The sequence below is a fragment of the Melozone crissalis genome, unplaced genomic scaffold (genome assembly GCF_028551555.1).
Source record: "Melozone crissalis strain CALT ecotype California unplaced genomic scaffold, PUWL_Pcris_2 ptg000034l_1, whole genome shotgun sequence".
NCBI classification, from domain to species: Eukaryota; Metazoa; Chordata; class Aves; order Passeriformes; family Passerellidae; genus Melozone; species Melozone crissalis.
In genome coordinates this window covers 9,072,079-9,078,731 of record NW_026535812.1, presented here as the reverse complement: position 1 = coordinate 9,078,731, position 6,653 = coordinate 9,072,079, and positions in this window count along the sequence as shown.

The window sequence follows — 6,653 nt, the reverse complement described above, 5'->3', positions numbered from 1 at the left end:
GAAATGTCTGAAGACAACACACCCAGAAAGGCAAAAAGGTCTTGGGAACACATTCCTGTGAGGTTTGCAGGAGGACCCTGACTCTGCAAGTCAAACAAGAAACCCACATGATCTTCGAGTCAGACTGGATCAAACCTTTTTCCTCAAGGTGTACAAATTTCAGCTGACCTGCTGGTGACTCCTCACTTCTGTCTCATTAAAAGTAAAACAAGCTCCACACAAGACCCAGGATAAGACACTGTTTAAGTGGGAAAGTGAAATCTCAAGTTTTCCTGCTGACTTTGAGACCTTTCCCCTGACACCATACGTTTTCAAAGAAAGAGAAGTTGCTACAGGCCAGTGCATTTCAGCCTTCCCTGCTGTTCCTCTGATTCAAAGCAGATCTGAACTGGCTGCATCAGATATATTTAAAAGAAAAGGCACATTGCTTTTGACATATTTCTATAGTGCTTCTTGGGATGGATGCCTTAAAGTCATCAGACATTTGGCCACTGACCAGAATCCAGCACTCAGGGACAGTGGAGATTATGGACATATCTACATTTTGGTTCAGCTTAGGGTTGCACATTTGCACTGATTCTCCCAAGCATAGCAGTAAGAATTAGGTAGGATTAAAGGTAGGATTCCTGATGAGTAAAAACTATAAAACTGAAGGAATAAATTCCTAGGTACAGCTTCACTTCTCACATAGGAATAAGACAACATAGGACTAGAAACAGAGATATTGCTCCCATAGTTGTGTGGGTTCAGTGAGAGCTGTGGATTCCAGTGCCCATCCTGCCTTTTCAACACCTGTATGATTTTCAGCACACCTTGACTCCTGAAAAAATGACAACACTATTTCATTGTGACCCTGTGTGCTTCCTCTCTCCTGCTCACTGTTTCTAGCTGAAATTTCATCTTCCTTTGCTTCTCCCCAGCTTCCCCCCATGCTGTGCCCAGCCTATAGAGCCCTACACCACATATGCAGGACAGGCTGCGATTCAAAGGCCGAAAGTTGCTAAAGAGCTTATGCAAGTTAATTACTGTGCCCGTTTAATCCCACCTAATGCAGATTAGTGCTGTCAGCTACTGCAGGGAGAGCACTTGATGTAACAGGGCTGGCCCTTCCACAGGGAAACCAGAGGAGATGCTGATGCTGAGGAGATGCTGACCAGTGCTGGGAACAGAAATCTCTTGAGCTTCTCCCCAGCTGCTGTAGAATGGAGGAGTTGGGCACAAAGCTGGGCATGAAAACCAGGCAAGTTTAGAAAAGGTATCACCCCCTTCATTTCAAGAGCAAATTGTCAGCTTTGACCCCATGCCCCACTTCTGCACCTTGTGATGAAACAGTTTAAGTTCCAGCAGACAGATGCACAAAAGACATCCTTGCATCAAGACACGAGCCATGGTGAACTCAAGCCACCAGACCCTCCTTACATATCAAACAAAAAATCCTAATACATGTTTCCTTCAAAATGAACATCAAGAGGTCACAGAAAACTGTCCGGTTTGAAAGGCCTATTGTCCCTCCAGGCAGGAGAAGATGGAAAGGTGGAGGGAGACCTTCCTGGGAACCTGCACTTCTCTCCACTTGAGTCCAATCTAACAGGATTAATTTACAGCCATTACTCAGGTGAAATGCCCTTTGGCAGCAAGGTGTGTTTATATAGGGGCTGCTTATTCCCTGAAAGAGTGCAAATACTCTGTGTTCTGATGGCTAATCCCAACAATTAATGGCATGCTGTATTTCAGGATTTCAGCTTTTCCTGTTCTGCTCTAAAGAGTGAAATAATATGGGTAGTCTTGATTTGTAAGAGGTAGCCAGGAGTACAGCATTTCACCTGACACCTTTGGTAACCCAGCTACACTAACATCCATTTCCCAACCCATGCATTATATGACAGTTAAGCAATTATTTTCCACCTCAGCAGGTTTTACGGTCAAATTACAGATTTTTCTCTTTCTGGTTCATGGCTGATAAAACTTGGACTGATGGAAGTAATAATGACAGAATATGGGAAAAGGTGGTCTGCCACTGGCTGAGAGTCAGGGCACGGGACACTAAACTTCATTCAAAAGCCCTTCTTATTCCACATGACTTACAGATGCAGTAAAATTTAATAATTGTTTTTAAAGGAGTATAATCAAGTCTAAATAACATCAATCCTTTGTTTACATTAGAAATCTACATATTTTGTATTTTGAAAAATTAGATTTTGCAAGCAAAAAAGATGAGACATTAAAAGATTAAACATTTCTTTCACAGATTTTTTTTTTTCCTTTTGTTGAAGATCAAAAAGCAGTCACATATTTCAGAAGCTTCCAGAGCAGCAATAGTTGTGTTCCTTTTCCTGTGCCTTCCTTCCTCCTCCCAGCCTCAGGAATTAAAATCAGGCTATAAAGTCATACACAGACAGAATATTTTTCAGGTGAGACACACAATCAGAAGGAAAGCAGGCAGGGAATAAAGGCATCGGAGCAGCAGCGCCTTCCAAGCACGGAACACCGGAGGCAGAGCCTGCTTTGGCTCCGCGGAGCCCGAGCAAGCCCCAGCGCCGCAGCTCCGGCAGGAGGAGCAGGAGGAGGAGGAGAAGGAGGAGGAGGAAGAGGAGGAGGAGGAAGAGGAGGAGGACGAGCTCCCTTCCTCCGCTGTCCCCTCTCATCCCCCCGCCTCCCCTTCCTGCTCGGGACGGAGGGACGCAGGGAAGCACTGTGAAGCCGCGCACTGTCGGGCACGACTTCGTCCCTCCGCGTTAGCGTGTGCCTAAATCCTGATATCCAGGGACGGAGCATAGCACCATCCGTCTCCCGCCCCCTGGGGCCGAGCACCGGCCGCTCTCAGCACCCCGGGCCCGGCTCCCCTCGCGGGGCCCTCCCCTCACGGGGCCCTCCCCTCACGGGGCCCTCCCCTCACGGGGCCGCGGCGCGACGGCGCCACCTGGCGGCCACCGAGCTCCCTGCGCCCGGGCCGCGCAGCTCCGCTCCGCCCCGCCCAGCCCAAGGTTTTTGAAACTTTAAAAGTCAATTCTGTGTCACTTTCCAGAAGCACCACTGAAATGAGAAACAGCATAAATTTTAGCAATAAATCCATCACCTGGCTTCCATTCTAACGTGGACCTCAGTGTGTTTTCAAGCACTTACATACCCATATTATTGCATGTAAGACTTAGTCCTAAACGATTTCCCTTGGAAATCACTATAATTCCTCTCTAGAGGACAGTTTCTGTTCTGTAAATAGGAGAATGTCAGATTTCCAGGTAACATGCCTATTCCCTAGGATTAAATACTACCTGCAGGCTGCAGGAGGGAAAGGTGAGCCCACTGCCGATTCATGTTAGCCAAGGAAAGCTCAAGGAAAACTCACAGCCAATTGACAGGCTCTTGGACTGCTCATTAAATTTCATCTTAGCCATTCCAAAAAGCAATGGGGCTCCATTTGTGCCAGTGGGAAATTTAACTGAAAATATATTGGACAAACAGGTGTCAGCTGGCCAACAGTTTCAGTTGTAATTACTGTCCAAGATGCAAAGGGATCCAGGCTAGATGTCAACCAAATAAGGCAACAAGTATTTCTTGATCCCAGAATGCTTTAAGGGAGTCTCTTCCTCTTTGCACTGGAAAAGGCTTTTCTCAAGCTTGTGCTATTTGTAAAACTCAATGTTAGGGTATGAAAAGCAACCATAAAGGATATGGTTCCTCATCTATGGTTCTTACCTTACTTTTATAAGTGGGTGTATTTCTCAGCATATGACTATATTAAGAAAATCTATTTCATCTTTTTTCCTCTCCTCATCCTTGTCTGCAGCTCTATTCTGTCTATTAAACTGGGAAAATACAAGGGAATTTTGGGATCTGCACTGTAGGCACTGCTTGAGCAGTCAGCTGACATGAATTGATACCAACCCTAAGAACCCTCAGCTGAAACACTATCTCTATCCCTCAGGCCACCCAGCTGCCTTCAGAACCCACCACCTGGCTGAGGAGGTAACATCACTCACCTATCACAAGCAATGTGATGGGTGTTGCTGCAGCACCTTGGGAAGCATGAATGTCCAGTTCCTCTCTGTTCCTTGTTTTTCTGCATTTCTTGCTTTACAGGTATAACTTGCTTCTTTTTTTTGTATTTCAGCAAAACCAGGATGTGATGTTGATCCATTGATGAACCATGACACACCTCCAATTTACACATGTACACATTTACAAATAATGGGGCTACTTCACAACAATCCAAGGCCACTTTTAACCCATTTTTTTCTCTTTACTCTTCTGAGATGCAAGGTGGCATCATTCCATATTAAAAAGCATTTAGCTAGTAACAAAATACAATTAGCCTTTGCCAGTCTTTGGAATTGATAGCTGTCACTACAGCTGTTAGTGCTGCATTAAGCTGCTGTACTTCAAAAAAAACAAACAATCAAATCCTATTAAATACATCACTGTTGTCAGGTGGGTGGTTTTCCTCTTCCCAACAGACAAATGTAATCCATTTTTTACTCCAAGCAGCTGTTTAGCTCCCCAGTTGCTAGAGTGAAGCAGAGCCTCTGCTCTAGGGTACTGTACTAAGATTTGGACTCCATGCAACTTTCACTTAAAATTCAAACCTTTCTTCAAGCCCAGCCCACCCTTGCTGTGGGTCACTTCTCCCTCAGACCCTCTGGAACCCCACCAGGAACCTAGCTTCAGGTTCTCCTCAGGAGCCTGCAGCAAGCAATCCACCCAGGTTTCTCAGTGTGATGTGAGCACAGCCTGACAGCCAGGCTAATGTGACCCCTCAAGTTCAGCCAGGATCCAACAGCAGTGAATTCCAGTACCTGAATTCCAGTCAGCACAAGCTCACTTGGTACAAACCTTTATTATCTCACACCTCCTTGCCACAGCTATCATTGAAACAACTGACATCCATATTTTACAGGTACCATAAAAAGTTACAAAGTGTAAATTACGCCGCGTAGTTCACAGAGTAAAAATACTCAAGGGTTGAGTTTCTGTCAACAGAATTTGGCACAGAGGTGCTCACACATGGGAGAACAGGCAGGAACTTCATCCTGAGCATGTCAGGCAGGCAGTGTTTGCAGGTTTAGAGGCACAGCTTCTCCTATTGATGGATGGCTGTCTTTACCTGTGGCATGGAAAGGCACAAAGAGAAGCACCCCAGGAAGCAGGCAGGCCCCAGGCAGTGTGGCATCCCACCAGGAATGTGAGTGCTGCCCAGCTCTTCCAGGTGCAGCTGGGGCAGGGTGTGTCACCATTCCTACCAGCTCCTTGCTCTGGCTGTGTCCAGCATGAGCTGCAACTGGAGCCTCTTGCTGCAGCAAACGTGGGCAGCTTCCTCTGCCTGCAGCAGGGCTGGCATTGGTGCCTGTGGTGGCCAAAATAGGTCTGTGGCTCAGGATTGCAGGGCTGCTTTATACATCCACACTAACACAGAGGTAAATATTTCAGATGACACCATGTCTATCACATTTACAGGCAGAAGTTCTATTTTAAAATAGCCCTGTACCCTAGACAAGTGGTTAATAAAAGGTAGTTTGAAAGGACCATCATAAGCAATATGCAGTGGTAACTGAGCAACAGTAAATATTTGAGTTGTTCGGAGATTTTGTTGGTTTGTTATTTTTTGTTGGGTTTTTGGTTTTGGGTTTTTTACCATCTCCATTGTTATAAAGCAATGACAGTATCAGTAGCCATAGCAACACAATCCCTACTTGTTCTACCTGAGCCAGTTAGGGATGGTACAGAGCCCACAGATAATTTCCTCATGGAATTCAGAGGAAAACCTGTTTATAGGATATATTTTGACCAGATATTGTCCCAAAATCAGTATCCACAAATTCCCTAGAAGTTTTGATTAATTTAATCAACAAAAAAAATTGTTACCTTCCATCTTCAACCCAATGCTAATATTTTTTAATTTATAGCTCGATTTTCTGTATCATTAAGGTAATGGGAAAAGAACAGACTGAGAATGAGAGGAAATATCTCATTAGAGCAGGTGATCTAGGAGAGCACAGTCTGACAGACTCCAAATCCTTCTTTCATGAATAATTCTCACTACTCATCAGTGCGGGTAATAAAGAGTCAAATCCAAAGGAAATTTCACATAACTGGCTAAGAAAGAGCAACTGCTCAGGGATCATGGCTTTATACAATCCTCAGGACCCTGAGACCTCTCCCCAGGTAACAAACCTGCCATGCCTGACCTCCCTAGAAACATGCCCTTCCAGAGCTGAAGCAGTCCTGACCTTAAGCTGGTGTCAAACCTGCACAGGCACAGTGCTTCCTCTTCTCAAACCCTGCTCCTAAACCCCATTTTTGCTGAATGATAAGTCACCACTCAGTATTCTCCATGCACAGAGACCAGAGATCTCAACCCAGGGAAAGGTGGGCAGAAAGTGAGGAAGCAAGATGCCTGCACCACAGTGATCATCAGTGAAAGAAAGCTCAGGTAGAGGTGAACTGTGGGCACATTGACAGCAGTCTGTCAGGGAAGAGGAGCTTCTTCAGGCACTGCAAATTCCAGCCCTGGCTCCCAGAATGCTTGTGTCATTGCAGAGAAAATGAGAACAGGACTCAGTGTTGTTTACATCCTGATGACAATAGGATGACAAGAAGGAAGAGCCCTCTTAAGGAAACCAACTTGTTGCTGGAGGGTTTTTTGGAGCACAAACATC